This window comes from Talpa occidentalis, unplaced genomic scaffold (assembly GCF_014898055.3).
Source record: "Talpa occidentalis isolate TD23 unplaced genomic scaffold, MPIMG_talOcc4v2.1 talOcc4.8, whole genome shotgun sequence".
NCBI classification, from domain to species: domain Eukaryota; kingdom Metazoa; phylum Chordata; class Mammalia; order Eulipotyphla; family Talpidae; genus Talpa; species Talpa occidentalis.
In genome coordinates this window covers 42019359-42035873 of record NW_023605194.1, presented here as the reverse complement: position 1 = coordinate 42035873, position 16515 = coordinate 42019359, and positions in this window count along the sequence as shown.

Sequence of the window (16515 nt, the reverse complement as noted above, 5' to 3'; positions counted from 1 at the left end):
TTTTGCCTTTAAAATGGTTTTTTGCTTGTAAAATATAATGGAATGATAGTAATAAATGGGTAACGGTATAAACATTTGTGGTGTCATAACTTTATATAACTACACAATGCTTTTATTATGCGCTGTCTTGATTGATCACAAGATTTTTCTGACTTGCACAAATTCATTTCTTAGGTCATCAAAATGTGTGCTTTCAACAATTTCATTTTTAATTCATGTAATTGAAAGTTATGTCAGTTGCTCTTGGTCAATGCAAAATTGAAGATAATTGACAATTTTTCATTTTGAGGAGGATATTTCTGCTGAATGCAAACTGCTACTGTGACTATTAATAGTATTTCCCCTGCCCATTTCTCAATAACATAATTTTTATTATAGTAATATATGCAGAAGCCATTTTTAGTTTGATGTTTATTTTTGCTTTTGTTACCTTTGATTTTTTTTAATCTAAAATCATTGCCAAGTTTGATGTCAAGGAACTTATTGCCTGTTTTCTTCAGGAATTTAATGGTTTCAGATCTTATTTTAAGTCTTTAATCCACTTTGAATTAATTTTATATATGGTATAAGATAGTAATGTAGTGGCTTTTGCAAGTGGTTGTCCAGTTTTCCCAGCATCATTTATTGAAGAGACTGTCTTTTCCACTGTACATTATCGCTGCATTGTCATAAATTGACCTTGTATGCATTGGTTTTTTCCTGCACTAACTTTTGTTGATTTATATGTCTCTTCTATGGTAATGCCATATTGTTTTAGTAATATAATTTGAAATTAGGGAGCATGATAGCCATAACTCTGATCTTCTCAGATTTTCTTTGGCTATTGAGTCTCTTGTGGTGTCGTATAAATTTTAGAATTTATTTCTGTAGAAAATTGCATTAGAATTTTGATAGGGATTACATTAAACCCATAGATGGCTTTAGGTAGAAGGGACTTTTAACAATATTAATTCTTCCAACCCATGAACATAGGATAACTTTTCATTTATTTGTGTTGTCCTCAATTTCTTTAATGAAAGTCGTAAAGATTTCTGTTCAGATTTTTAATCTTGATTAAATTTATTTGTAAGTATTTTACTGTATTTGAAGCAATTGTGAATTCATTAATTCTGTTTGCTTGGATTTTGGGGGATAGTCTAGACTTTTAAGGTTTTCTATATATAATATGTCATCTGCAAATAGTGACAATTTTATTTCTTTTCTAAATTATACCCCTCCCCCCCAACATTTTCCTGTCCTGTGGCATCTGATACAATGTTAAGTAAAAAGTGTTGAGAGTGGGGAGTCCTGGTCTTGTTTCTGATAATGGAAAATCTTTCCGTTTTTCTGAGTGATAATTAGCATCATCTTGTCATATATGGTTTTTATTGTGCTATGTTCCCGCTATACCTACTTTGTTTGAGTTTTTATCATAAACAAATGTTGAATTTTTTCAAATGATTTTTTGGCATCTATTGAGAAATGATTCTTACTCATTTTGTTAACGAGCTATATCACATTTATTGATGAGTGAATGATCAACTATCCTTGAGTCCCTGGAATAAATTTCACTTGATCTTGGTTTGTGGCGTTTCCAATGAATTAAATTCCCCTTCCATTGCTGTCTACAATCCTCTATCACTTAATAATGGGGGTACATTCTGAGAAATGCATCGTTAGGCAATTTCATCGTTGTGCGAATGTCAAAAAATATAATTATACAAACCTAGATCATACTGCCTACTCCATACCTAGGCTATATTGTATACCCAGCCAATGTTACTGTTACATAGGTGATCTGTCCTTGAATGACACATAACTGCATTTCTCCCTTTAGCTCTGTTAATATTTATATATTTAGGTGTCCTGTTTGGGGTGCATAATATTTATAAATATTCTCATGTTGGCTTGACCCTCCCTTACTATATAGTGCCCTTCTTTGTTTCTTATTACAATCTATATTCTAAAGTCTATTTTGTCTGATGTTAATATACCAGTTTTCTTTTGTTTTGCATCTTTTCTCTTTCAATTGGTGTGTGACAGTATCTCCTGGGGGGTAACATTGACCCTCACCTGGTGCTCCAATTTTACAACTGCTGACTAGTATGTTCCTTGATTGCCTAGTTCTGCAAGCCAAGGAGACTTGTGTTTCTATTCTGTCTAGAAACTGGAAAGACAGATCTTGGCAGATTACCCCCACCCAGGATACTGCACAAACAGCGGATTAAAACAACGCCCCAGTCTTTCTGGCCTATTTGCTTGACCAGGAGTTTGACTTGGGGTCAGACTCCTGCTCTAACTCTCAGAAAGGAGCTTATACTCTTCTTCTGGTGCCCTGATTTTGTAGGTGCTACCAGAGGACTCCTCTACATGTACTGGTATTCTGTAGTGCAGCAGAGGAATATTCTGGATTATTAATTGCTTATACATATATGGTTTGAAAATATTCTCTCCCATTCTATGAATTACCCTTTCACACTCTGTATAGTATCCTTTACATACAAGTTTTAAATTTTGATGAAACTCAAATTGATCTATTTTTTGTGTTGTTGTTGCCTATGCTTTTGGGGTTACATTGAGAAAGCATTGCCAAATCCATCGCATTCCTCAAGCATTTTATGATTTTTGAGTTAATTTTTATAGGTAGTATAAGAGGAACAAATTTATTATGTGGCTAACCAGTTTTCCCCACACCATTTGTTGAAAAAAGTGTTCTTTCTACCATTGAATGGTCTTAGTTTAGTCATCAAAATTACTTGGGTTAATTGTGGGCTTTTTATTATAATAAATTAATCTGTTATGTCTTTCCTTAAGTCAGTATCGCAATGTCTTGATTTGTTTAGTTTTGTAGTATGTTTTTAAATCAGGAACTGTAAGTTCTATACTTTTTAAAAATGTTTTGGCAGATTGGGATTCTTTAAGATTCTACATGAATTTTAGGATGGGCTTTTCTATTTCTTAAAATTATTTGGCATCTTACTACAATAGAAATTGCATTTCATCTATAGAGCACTGTCATTGTAATCTCAACAATATTAAGTTTCCTAGGCCATAAGGGATGCCTTTGCATTTTATTTATCTTTAATTTCTTTCAGCAATGTTTTTTTTTTATTTTTCAGTGTAACAAGCTTTATTTTCCTTGGGGGAAATTGATTCCTAAGTATATTATTTTGACGTTATTACAGATATAATTGTTTTATTAATTTCCTCCCCACATTGTCATTTGTTTTTGTATAGAAATGTAACATTTTTTAATATTGGTTTTATAATCTGCAGCTAGTCTGAGTTCATTTATGGGTTCTGTTAAGGTTAGGGAGGAACAATCTGGGTTTTCTGCATGTAAAATCACATAATCTGTGACCAGAGATAATTTTACTTTCTTTCCAGTCTGGATGGCCATTATTTTTTTTTTTTTTTTAGAAAATCTTTTTTTTTTTTTTTTAAATATTAAATTTTATTTTTATATTCCCCCATACAATTGCAAACGCCCCATTCTGACCCCAATCCTTCCCCTCCCCCCCCCCACCCCCCAAAAAGTGTCTCTGGTTCATAGTTTTTGTTGATTTTGATTTTCACTTATATTCATTTTCCTGGTCCCTTATTTAAGTTTTCTAGATTCCTGCTATGAGTGAGACCATCCGGTATTTTTCTTTTTCTTTTTGGCTTATTTCGCTGAGCATGATCCCTTCCAGTGCCATCCATGTTGCTGCAAATTGCATGTGTTTATCTTTTTTGAATGCTGAGTAATATTCCATGGTATATATGTACCACATCTTCTTGATCCAGTCATCTATTTTTGGGCATTTGGGTTGTTTCCAAAGCTTAGCTATTGTAAACAGTGCTGCTATAAACATAGGAGTGCAGGTGCTCTTTGGAATTGATGTTTCTGTGTCCTTTGGGTAAATACCTAGGAGTGGAATTGCTGGATCATATGGAAGCTCTATGTTTAGTAGGTCCAGAAATCTCCACACAGCTCTCCATAGTGGTTGGACCAGTTTGCACTCCCACCAACAGTGCACAAGAGTTCCTTTTTCTCACATCCTCGCCAACATTTGTTGTTGCTAGTTTTTTAATATGTGCCATTCTCACTGGTGTGAGATGGTATCTCATGGTAGTTTTGATTTGCATTTCCCTGATGACAAGTGATGTTGAACATTTTTTCATATGTCTGTTGGCCATTTGCATTTCCTCTTCAGAGAAGTTCTTTTTTAGCTCTTCTGCCCATTTTTGACTGGATTATTTTCTTTGTTGTTGCTGAGTCTCATCAGCTCTTTGCAGATTTTTGTGATCAGTCCTTTATCATTAGTGTTGGGTGCAAAAATGTTCTCCCAGTTGGTGGGGTTTCTCTTTGTTTTTGTTATTGTCTCTTTTGCTGTGCAGAAGCTCTTTAATTTGATGTAGTCCCAGCTGTTTATCTTTCTCTTCACTATCACTGCTTTGGGTGATGTGTCTGTAAAGATGTCTTTGATGTGCAAATCCCGTAGTGTTTCGCCTATATTTCCTTCTATGTATTTTATGGTTTCAGGTCTTATGTCTAGTTCTTTAATCCATTTTGAGTTGATTTTTGTGTATGGTGTGAGGTAGTGGTCATGCTTCATTCTTTTGCATGTAGCGACCCAGTTTTCCCAGCACCATTTATTGAACAAACTTTCTTTGCTCCAATGCATAGTCTTCGCTCCTTTGTCAAAGATTAGTTGACCATAAATCTGTGGGTTTATTTCTGGATTTTCTATTCGATTCCATTGGTCTGTATGTCTGTTCTTGTTCCAATACCATGCAGTTTTGATGATTATGGCTTTGTAGTAGAGTTTGAAGTCTGGGAGTGTGATGCCTCCATTTCCTTCTTTTTTTTCAGTAGAGCTTTGGCTATTCGGGGTTTTGGTGATTCCATATGAATTTCATCAATAATTGTTCTATTTCTTTGAAGAATGCCATTGAGATTTTGATTGGAATAGCATTGAATCTGTATATTGCTTTTGGTAGGATGGCCATTTTAATAATGTTTATTCTTCCAATCCATGAGCAGGGGATGTCTTTCCATTTCTTTGTGTCTTCTTCTATTTCTTTTAACAGTGTTTTATAGTTTTCTTTGTATAGGTCCTTTACCTCTTTGTTAGATTTATTCCCAAATATTTGATTTTTTTTGTTTCGATAATAAAAGGGGTGGTTTTTTTGATTTCTTCTTCTTCAGATTTATTGTTTGTGTATAGGAAGGCTACTGACTTTTGCGTGTTGATTTTGTATCCTGCCACTTTACTGAATTGATTGATGAGTTGAATTAGTTTTTCTGTGGAGATTTTGGGGTTCTCTATGTATATTATCATATCATCTGCAAATAGTGATAGTTTGACTTCTTCTTTTCCTATTTGGATTCCTTGGATGTCTTTCTCTTGTCTTATTGCTCTGGCTAGGACTTCCAGTATTATATTGAAAAGCAGTGGTGAGAGTGGACATCCTTGTCTTGTTCCAGATCTTAATGGAATTGCTTTCAGCTTTCACCATTGAGAATGATACTGGCTGTTGGCTTGTCATAGATGGCCTTTATGATGTTGAGGTATGTTCCTTGTATCCCAAGAATTTCAAGGGCTTTTATCATGAATGGGTGTTGCACTTTGTCGAAAGCTTTCTCAGCATCTATTGATATTATCATATGGTTTTTATATTTCTTTTTTGTTGATGTTGGATAACGTTGATTGATTTTCGGATGTTAAAACATCCTTGTGCCCCTGGAATGAATCCAACTTGGTCGTGGTGAATTATCTATGGATACATTGTTGGATTCTGATAGCTAAAATTTTATTGAGGATTTTTGCATCAGTGTTCATTAGGGAGATTGGCCTATAGTTTTCCTTTTTTGTGTTGTCCTTATTCGGTTTTGTATTAGTGTAATATTGGCTTCATAGAACGTGTTTGGTATTGTCCCTTCTTCTCAATTTTTTGGAAGAGTTTGTGAAGGATAGGCACTAATTCGTCTCTGAATGTTTGGTAGAATTCATTTGTAAATCCATCAGGTCCTGGGCTTTTGTTTTGGGAGGTTTTAATTACCATTTCATTTCGCTGCTTGTAATTGTCTGTTTAGGTGTTCTATTTCTTCTTTATCTAGCTTTGGTGATTGTAGAGTTGTAGGAATTTGTCCATCTCCTCTAGATTGTTGAACTTGTTTCCATATAACTGTTCATAGTAGTTACTGATTATTCTTTTGATTTCTGCTGTGTCCGTTGTGATTTCTCCTCTTTTCATTTATGATTCTGTGTATTTGTGCTTCTCCCTTTTTTCCTTTGTGAGCCTGGCTAGGGGTTTGTCTATTTTATTTATTTTTCAAAGAACCAGCTCTGGTTTCATTGATCTTTTGGATTGTTTTTTTAGTTTCAATTTCATTTATTCTGCTTTGGTTTTATTATTTCTTTTCTTCTACTGTTTGGGTTTTTTTTGTTTGTCTTTTTCTAGATCTTTGAGCTTCGAGATTAGGTTGTTTCTTTGTTCTTTCTTGTTTTTTGATGTGAGCTTCTATTGCTATATATTTTCCTCTTATTACTGCTTTTGCTGCATCCCATACATTTAGGATATTGGTGTCCTCCTTGTCATTCAATTCAAAGAATTTTTTAATTTCTTCTTTGATCTCCTCGTTAGTCCAGTGGTCTTCCAGTAGTGTGGCTTTTAATCTCCATGAGGTAGGATAGTTCTTGCCTTCTTTTTATGATTTATTCTAGTTTGATGCCTTCGTGGTCAGAAAGATGGTTGGTATGATTTCAATCTTGGTGTATCTGTTGATGTTTGTCTTGTGCCCCAGTATGTGATCGATCCTGGAGAATGATCCGTGTGCACTTGAGAAAATGTGTACTCCGTTTTTTTGGGGTTTAGTGTTCTATAGATGTCTGTTAAGCCCAAATGCTCTAGGTCCTTATTTAGAGCTTTAGTTTCTTTACTTTTTTTGTCTTGTTGATATATCCATTGTTGATAGTGGTGTGTTGAAGTCTCCCACTACATATGTGTTTTCTCTGATGTCTGTTTTCAGAGAGGACAACAGTTGTCTGATATATTTTGGTGCTTTCGTTTGGTGAGTATATGTTAATGAGTGTTATTTCTTCTTGAAGTATTGTCCCCTTAATCATAATGTAGTGACCATTGGGGTCTCTTTATTTTTTTGAGTTTGAAGTCTGTTTTATCTGATATAAGTATAGCTGTTCCTGCTTCTTTTTTGGCCCATTTGCTTGTAGGATTGTTTTCCATCCTTTGACTTTGAGCCTATTTTTTTATCTTTTGTAGCTAAATGTGTTTCCTGGAGACAGCAAAAGGTTGGGTTTTGTTTCTTAATCCAGGCTGCAACTCTGTGTCTTTTTATTGAAGAGTTTAGTCCATTTAATTTAGAGTTAATATTGATATGTTAACATCTGTATTTGCCATTATGTTTGTCTTTCCTTTGATTTTATTTATTTATTCTTTTAATAACTTTTTGGTTTTTTTTTTGGTCTTCTTTCGTTGTTATTCGTCCCTCTGAGGTTCTGGCTTTAGGATTCCTTGTAGTTATTTTTGGAGTGGGGGTTTAGTCGCAATGAAATTCCGGAGTTTCTCTTTGTCTGGGAAGTCCATATTCTTTCTTCATGGAGGAAAGAAGCTTTGCGGGATAGAGTATTCTTGGTTGGCATCTGTTTTCTTGGAGTCTGTTGACTACGTCCCTCCACTCTCTCCTTGCCCGTAGTGTTTCTTCAGAGAAGTCTGATGTCAGCCTGATTGGTTTTCCTTTGAATGTTATCTGTTTCTTCCCTTTGTCAGCTTCATTATTTTTCCTTGTCCTGGATTCTTGGGAGCTTTACTATTATGTGTCTTGCTGTATTTTTCCTTTCGTCGTGGAAGTTTGGTGTTCTTCTTGCTTCTTTATCAATTTTCAGCTCCTTCTTCTCATTTGGGAAGTTCTCTTCAATTATATCCATGAATATTTTCTCTGTTCCTACATCTCTCTCCTCTCCTTCTGGAATTCCTATAACTCTTATATTTCCTTTCCTCATGGAGTCAGATAGTTCCCGAAGTCTTTCTTCATTCTTTTTCCTTCGTACTTCTCTTTCCTTTTCTGTTTTGGTTCTTTTTATTTCTGTGTCTTCAAGATTACTTATTCGTTCTTCCATTTCATCTATTCTGCTTTCATTGCTTTTCCCAGAGTTCTTTAGTTCCTCCATTAATTCTTTGATCTCCTGCATTTCTCTTACTTCCCTCTTTAGGGACTCAATTTCCTTCTTCTGATCTATCACTTTTTTAATCATGGCAATTTTAAATTCTCTTTCTGGAAGGCTCAGAAGTTCTTCCAAGTTGTTGTCGTTGCAATCTGGGGAGTGGTTTTCTTTTTGTGGTGTGCTTCTTTCCTGAGGAGTTGTTAGGTTGCGTGTGGTTCTTCTACTCCCTACTGTCTGTTTTCTAATTTGTCGTATGCGTTGGGATACTGTGTTGCTCGGACTGACTGACATCTTGGGTGAACTTCTCCGCTCCCCTCTGGCTCTTCCAGGAGCCATCTCTGTCTTCTGGGGGAGCTTTCTGCTGGTTTTAGGCAGTTTTTACTGAAGAAATGTCCCTGTTCTCAAATGGCGAAGCGGGATGCAGTCCCTGCGCCTCCGGTTTCAGGCACACTCTTCTGCGCCCCCGGTCTGCCCCGGACGTGGGTGCCTGCTCCCTCTGTGGGCTCAGACTGCTGGTCGGAAGGGCCTGGCGTGGAATAACTTCCCGGCTGGCCACTGGGTCCTCCAGAAACCTTCTGCCCTTTTCAAGCAGTCTTAAGAAATGTCCTGTTTTATAGGGTGTTAGTGACTTTTTTTTTCCTGGTCGCTAGGTGGCGCCAGAGATCTCTCCTATTGGCCTTGGGGGGCTGTTTTTCGCCTCCCCCCACCCCGTGGGACAGAGAACAGAGCGGGAATGGTAGGGTACACCTCAACAGCTTTGGGGTGCTGTGTCTGCCTTGTGCCCCACCATCGTGGAGAAACCACGCCCCGAATTTTCGTGCCCAGGGTCTCAGTTCAAAGCCCTCAGTTCCAGGACGCGGGCTGTAGCCCAGTTCAGTGGCGCGGGAATGGCGCCTTTTGCACAGCTCCCGTGCCTGGGCGCCTGGTTCCTGCTCACTCAGGGAGGGACCTTCACCTCAGTGAGGACCTCCGCGCGTCTCCCCGCAAGCCTAGGTCGTCTCCCCGCAAGCCTAGGTCGCAGGCGCGGGGACCTGGGCAGCCGCGATTCCGGTCTGCACTTGCTTTTCAAGCTCCCCGAGCGCGCCGCTATCCGCGCCAGCTTACCGGCAGCCCGGGCTGTGTGCGCGTCTCCCGGGGTCTTTGTTCTTCTCTAATGGCGCCCGGAGCCGTTCGCTCACCGCCGCGGCGGATCCTGCAGGGTTCGCCTCAGCTCCCGTTCATGGGGTGTGGTGGCTGCAATAGTTCCTTTCCACTCACAGTCCCGCTTGCTGTCGTTCGTTCTTGTTGGCCGTTTTGGTTTGTTGTTTCCTCCTCTCTGCGGGTCGGAGAGTGCCGCCTCTGTGGGCGGGGGAGGGGAGCAGGGTTCTGCGCTTCCCTCCCTTCTGGTCCTCTTTTATGGCCACTTTCTTCTTCGGGCAGTTCGCTGGCGTCACCCGTTTATCTTCCGTGTCCCGGTTCTCACTGGGACCTGCCGCTTTTCCTCCCTATTCACTTTTTTTAATGGGAGATCTTACTCGCAGCGTCTCCTCGCCGCCATGTTGCTCCGCCCCCTCCCGAAATTGGATGGCCATTATTGCTTTATCTTGCCTAGCTGCTCTGGCTGGGCCTCCCAAGTACTTTAGCGGATAGATGTAGTAAAAGTGGGCATCCTTGAGAAAACTCAGTCTTTTACCATTGTCTACAATACAAACCTTTGCTGAAGGTTTTTCATTTCATTTCAATTGTCTTTATCATGTTGAGAAAATTACTTTTTTACTCCTACTTTCTTGAGAATTTTTACTGTGAAGCAGTGTTGAAATCTGTCAAATGCATTTTCTATATCAATTGAAATTATGTTTTTTCCTCCATTCTATTATATGGTATATGACGTTTCATAAAATATATTGTTCTTGCAATGCAAGAATACAGAGGAAATTCAAAAAATCAGAAATAAAAATGGGGACTTACTACCAATTTTATTGAATGGGGTATAAGAGTACTATGACCAATTATACAATGATTAGAAAACCTAGATGAAAGGAACAAATCCATAAGAACATATAATTCTAAAAAACTGAATAATAAAGAAATAGAAAATCTGAATAGATGTATGACTTGTAGGGCATTGAATCTATAATCATCAACTTCCCAAAAAAGAAAAGCTCTGGGCCAAATGCTTCGCTATTGATTAAAGAAAACATAGAGAACTAACATCAATCCTTCTCAAATTCTTGGCCCCCAAATTGAAGAGAAGCGCTCATTTTCTAGCTTATCGTAAGAGTCAGCAGCTCCCTGATACCAATGTGAGCCAAAGACAGGAGAAGGGAAGAAAATTATAGACCAGTATCTCTTATGAATATTGGTACAAAGGTCCTTATCAGACATTTCCTAGCAAATTAAATGTAGCATTTTAAAAGAATTATTTATACCACAGTCATGAACCACATGCCTACCAAATTCCAGTATCTTCCTACCACCACTGGATTCTCAAAGCTAGAAATCATTCCCCTTCTGAACATAAATTTCATTTTATCTCTAATAACACCCCTTTAACCTGGCATTATCTATAATCTATCTCTTTTAACCTGGCATAATCACAATTTGTATATAGCAAGTTTCCCAGATTTTCCACTGTACTCAATCATAATCTGCACATAATGAGAAATCTACTTCATTTTTTCTCTTTAATCATTTCTTTCCTTGGCCAAGCTCTTAGCTATTTATTAAAGCTATTTTCTTTAAGCAAAAAGTATATTAAAAAAATATAAGGTCTAAGGTCACAAAGTCTGCAGATGTAGGAGCTTGGATCCCACACAACAAGGAAAAATGCTGCTACTTACAGATGGCCAGAAATTTTATCACAGAAGCCATAGAAGAACCAGATGCAGTGAGGCTTATCACAAGATTGTCTCCACGTATGCAAATGCTGCAGCCATTGCTCTCAAGTGTATTTGTCTGAATAAATGTAGATTCCTATGACAGGAAGTTTTTAAAATGTCATTTTCGTGTTCAGTCTACTTGGTTTAGGAAACAAGATTAGGAAGGGCAAAGCGAGTCTTTCTACTCTTTCTGCCACAGACTCTTTTCTTACTGTATCTGCTAGGAACTTGACACCATTTTGAATGGAAAATGTGCTAGCGAGGATTTTTACCTTATTTCTAGTGTTAACTGGAATGTTTCAAAAACTAGTTTCACAATCAAGCGTGATATTTTCTACAAGTTTATGGTAGATACCCCTAATCAGATTGAAGAGGTTCCCTTCTACTTCTAGTTCTCAAAGTCTTGGGGAGTTTTAAAAATCATGAATAGATGTCAAGTGCCTTTCCCCAACAATTATTTGTTACGGCTGTGAATTTTATAAGCAGATTTTAAAACTATCAATCAATCTTTATATTCTTGGGATAAACAATACTTGGTCAGGATATTTATGGTTTACATTACTGAGTTGTGTAGTAATTTTTAAAGAATTTACTGAGAAATAACTTTATGGAATTAAACTCATTTTAAATACTGTGAAATGAGGTTTGACAATTGTATGCACCTGGGTAACCATCACCAGATTAAACATTTTCATTACCATAAAATGTCTCTGGTGCCTCTTGCATGTCAATCCCCACACTATAACCACCCTGCTATTGCACCTGAAGCTGTGATCTACTTTCAATCACTATAGATTATGTGAATCAGTAGAAAACAAATTTAAAATATCTTCTCTTGGTGCCTCACTTCTTTCACTCAGCATGTGAAAGAAAACTACATACATGTTGCATGTATCACTAATTCACTTCATTTTATTGATGAGAAATATTCCCTTGAATGGATATCTGACATGTTTATCCTCTCTCCTGTAAATCTAAATTTGAATTGTTGGTAAAAAATATTAACTATCATGAATACGCTGCTATGAACATTCATACACAAGTCCCTATATTTGTTTTCAATTCTCCTGGGTAAATACCAAGGAGTGGAATTAATGAGTTACATGGTGTGCATATATTCAGCTTTACGACAAACTGCAAAATTGTTTACAAAAACAGCTGTACCATCTTGCATTTCCAGCAGCAGTGGCTCCACATCCTCACCAACACTTAGCATTGTCAGTCTTTTAAATTTTTGCCATTTTATATGTAGTGTATCTTAACTGTGGTTTCAATTTGCATTTCCTGCACGATTAAGTATCTTTTCATATGCTTTTGGCTATTCATTTATCTTGTTTGGTGAATTGTCTATGACCATTTTGCCCCTCTAAAACCGAAAATTGGGCTTCCCCGGTGGCACAGCGGTTGAGCGCTGGGTTGCAAAGCTGCCCACAGCCTCTGCAGCGCCGGTTCGATCCCCGGCTGCTCCCCGGCCACCAGAGGAGGGTCCCACATGGCGCGCAGACCTCTCCTGCCGCCCGCTGCCCCCCTCAGCAGTGTACTTCGGTCCTTCTGCCTGCTCTGCTCCCTGCTCTGGCTCTGGTGAATTCTCTCACCCTCCCACGCTTCTGACTGTACCCAGTGCTTGCATAAATAAATAAATAAACAAATAAATAAATCTTTTGAAAATAAATAAATAAAACCGAAAATTATCCCATTGTGCTTACATACCACATCTTTATCCATTCATCTGTTGATGGGTACTTAGGTGGTTTCCAGTTCTTCACTATTTTAAATTATGCTGCAGTAAACATGGGGGTGCATATATCTCTTTGAATTAATGGTTGTGTATTTTTCAGGCAGGTACACAGGTATAGATTTGTGATGGTGAGAGGCAGTAAGTGAAAGGACTCCATGTTCTACCACGCCCCACCCCAACACTATTTATTGAAGATACTTTGCTTTGACCATTCCCCATTGTATTTTCCTGACTCCTTTGTCATAAGTTAATCAACCATATATGCTTGGGTTTATTTCTGGGCTGTCTTGTTCCATTGATCTATGTGTCTGTTTTATGCCGAGATCAAGCTGTTTTGATTACTGTGGTTTGTAATATAGTTTGAAATCAGGAAGCATGACACCTCCATCTTTGTTCTTAAGATTTCATTGGTTATTCAGGTTCTTTTATGGGTCCATGCAAGTTTTAGGATTGTTTTTTCTATTTGTGCAGAAGACTCCCATAGTATTGAATCTGTAGACTGTTTTAGGTGGTGTGGGCATTTTAATAATATTCTTCTAATCCACAAGCATGGAATATATTTCCTTTTATCTGAGCTTTCTTCAATTTCATAATTTTCAGTATTCTTGTCTTTTTCCTCCTTGGTTAAATTTATTCATAGGTGTATTTTCCTTTTGGATGCAATTATAAATGATTGGTTTCTTAATTTCTCTTGGTAGTCATAAGTGTGTAGAAATGCAACTGATTTTTGTATATTGATTTTATATCCTGTAACTTTTATTAGTTTTATCCTGTAACTGAATTTATTAGTTGTAAATTTTTGGGTGAAATCCTTTGTGTTTTTAAAATATATGTCACCTGCAAATAATGATAGTTTTACTTTTTTCATCCCTAATTGCTCTTGCTAGGATTTTCAATAGTACTATAGGTGAATAAAAGTGGTGAGTGGGTATCTTTGTCTTGTATTTGATCTTAGAAGAAAAGTTTTCAGTTTTTCACCATTGAGTATGATGTTAATAAGCTCTTGCAATGTGTAGTTTTCAATAATTTTGTTTAAAAAAAAAGATTTATGCATACAAGAGCTGGGATACAGGCCAGAGGTGGGGGGAGTAAGAGGAGTCACCAGAGACAGAGCGGGAAACAGAACAGGCAGACTGACTGAAAACACTGCTGAGGGGAGCAGGGGGCGAAACAGGAGCGGTCTGCTGTGCCATGTGAGTAGTTCCCTGGCCGGTGGGTCCAAGATTAATGTCTTTGAAATGGATGCCTCAACCATCAAAAGCTTAATGTCAGGTTCTTACACTAGAAAAGTGTTCTTGAAAAATAATTTTTTTTAAAAGATTTATTTATTTACTTATTCAGGCACTGGGTATAGTCAGAAGAGCGGGAGGGTGAGAGAATTCACCAGAGCCAGAGTGGGGAGCAGAGCAGGCAGAAGGACCGAAGTACACTGCTGAGGGGAGCAGCGGGCGGCGGGAGAGGTCTGCGCACCATGTGGGACCCTCACCCGGCGGCCGGGGATCGAACCGGCGCTGCAGAGGCTGCAGGCAGCTTCCCAGCCCAGCGCTCAACCACTGCGCCACCAAGGAAGGCCCTTGAAAAATAATTTTTAAGCAATATTTACATTTGTTGTTTAAGAAATCCTAGTATCTGTTACATTTTCCTTATTTTCAATGTTTTTCATTATATATTTAATCTATTTTTTAATATGCTTTCTGCTTTTCCTTTTTATACTTTATTTCATATACTCATGAGTGGATACTTGCATTGCTTTCACTTTCTGGTTATTTGGAATAGAGGTATCTCTTCAATTCTCTCCAATTCTTTTGGATATATAGTCAGAAGAGGAATTGCTGTGTTATAAAAGTAATTCATGCTTAATTTTGTTCAAGCTTTTTTTATTGTTTTAATTTACTACTTTATTGTTTAAATTTACCACTTTAACTGTTTAAAGAGCACAGTTTAGTGGCATTAAATATATTCACCCTGTTGTATAACCATCACCATTATGCATCTCCAGAACTTTCTCATATCCCCCAACAAATTCTGTATTCATTAAAACATAACCACCTACTCTCCCCTCCCTGCAATCCCCGGTGAGCACTATTCTTTCTTTCTCTATGAATTATTGTCGGTACTTCACATAAGTAGTATCATACAATACTTGCTTTTCTGTGTCTGGCTTATTTCACTTAGTTTTTTCAAGGTTCATCCATGCTGTGCCATTATGTCAGAATATCCTTTTTATTTTTTTATATTTTTTTACATCATTGTTCATTTTTCAACAATAGTTGCTTCCCCCCACCCCCTCAGGTGTAGTCCCCAGAGTTTCCTTCCCCAATGCACCCGTGCACCATCACCTCAGTCCCCTGTGCTCCTCCCTCCCTCCCTGGATCCCTCTCCTTCCTCCTCCCCTGCAGGATGTCTCCGATTTATAATTGTCCGTTTTTGCTTTGTTGTGTTTTGTAGTGTTATTATTTTTTTACACTGATGTCTTACTTGGGTTCCCTATCAGAATATCCTTTTTAAAGCTGAGTAATATTCCACCATCTGTATCACATGTTGTTTGACCATCTGTTGATAGACACCTGGGTTGCCTCCACCTTCTGGCTATTGCAAATAAAGTTGCTACTAAAATTGTGTGCAAATGAGTAAGTCCGTTTTCATTACTTTTGGACATACGCCCAGAAATGCTAGATCATATGGCAACTGTTTAATTTTCTTGAGTAATCACCATCCCATTTCCTATGATGGCTGCACCATTTTACATTCCCAGCAGCAATGCACAAGGATTCCATCTCTTTACAGCCTCACCCACTCTTGTCGTTGCCTATTTTTTGTGATGCATCTTAAGTAGTGTAGGTTGGTATCTCATAGTGGTTTTGATTTGCATTTCCCTAATAATAATAGTAAACATTTTCTCATGTGTTTAATGGTCATTTGTGTATCTTTAGAGAGATATCAAGTCCTTGATCAATTTTTTAAGTTGGGTTATCTATGTGTTACAAAGGTTTATTTCTGGGCTATTTGAATTGATTATACATCTGTCTTTATGTCAGTACCACCATTTATGATGTTGTAGCTTTGTAGTAAGTTCTGAAATCAAGAATTATGAGCCTCTACTGTTCTTAAGGATTGTTTAGCATCCCACTTTAGCATCACACTTTTTCCATCCACTCCCACTTTTCAACCTATGCATGTCTTTACAACTACAGAAAGTCTATTTTAGATAGCATATATTTGAATAAAGTTGGGTGGGGAACGGCCAGCACATCTCTGGGGACACGCTGAGGGACAGATGGTGGGGCAGGTTTGCAAGGCAAGACTCTGCTGTTCAGTGAGCAGCCCTCTTGCTATTTATTAGCAGTAATAAACAAGCATGATTGTTTATGTGACAGTAGCAAGAGGAGCAGGGTCCAGGGGAGACAAAGGGTAATCAACATTATGGGGAAGGAGGGGGTATGTCGGCTCGTATACAGGAAGGACTTCTGTGCGGGTACTTGATGTAATTTCTGAGCTAGCTACTCCCAGACCACCTCAGACTATGGCCACACAGTCAATGGCTACCTAGTCGTCCCCAGCTGCCTCGTGATGTGGGCCATTGTCTTAAAGCAGTTATGCAGGAGTGCCTTATCCAAATCCTATGCACGCACATGCAGAGGCCCCAAGTGGTAGAGAGGCCACAGGATAATGTTCTTTTTAATCCATTACAGCTGTTGTTTTCAATTGTGTCTCTTGACTGGGGAGTTAATTACACTTAAAGTAATTCATGATAGGGATGGACTTACTTTTG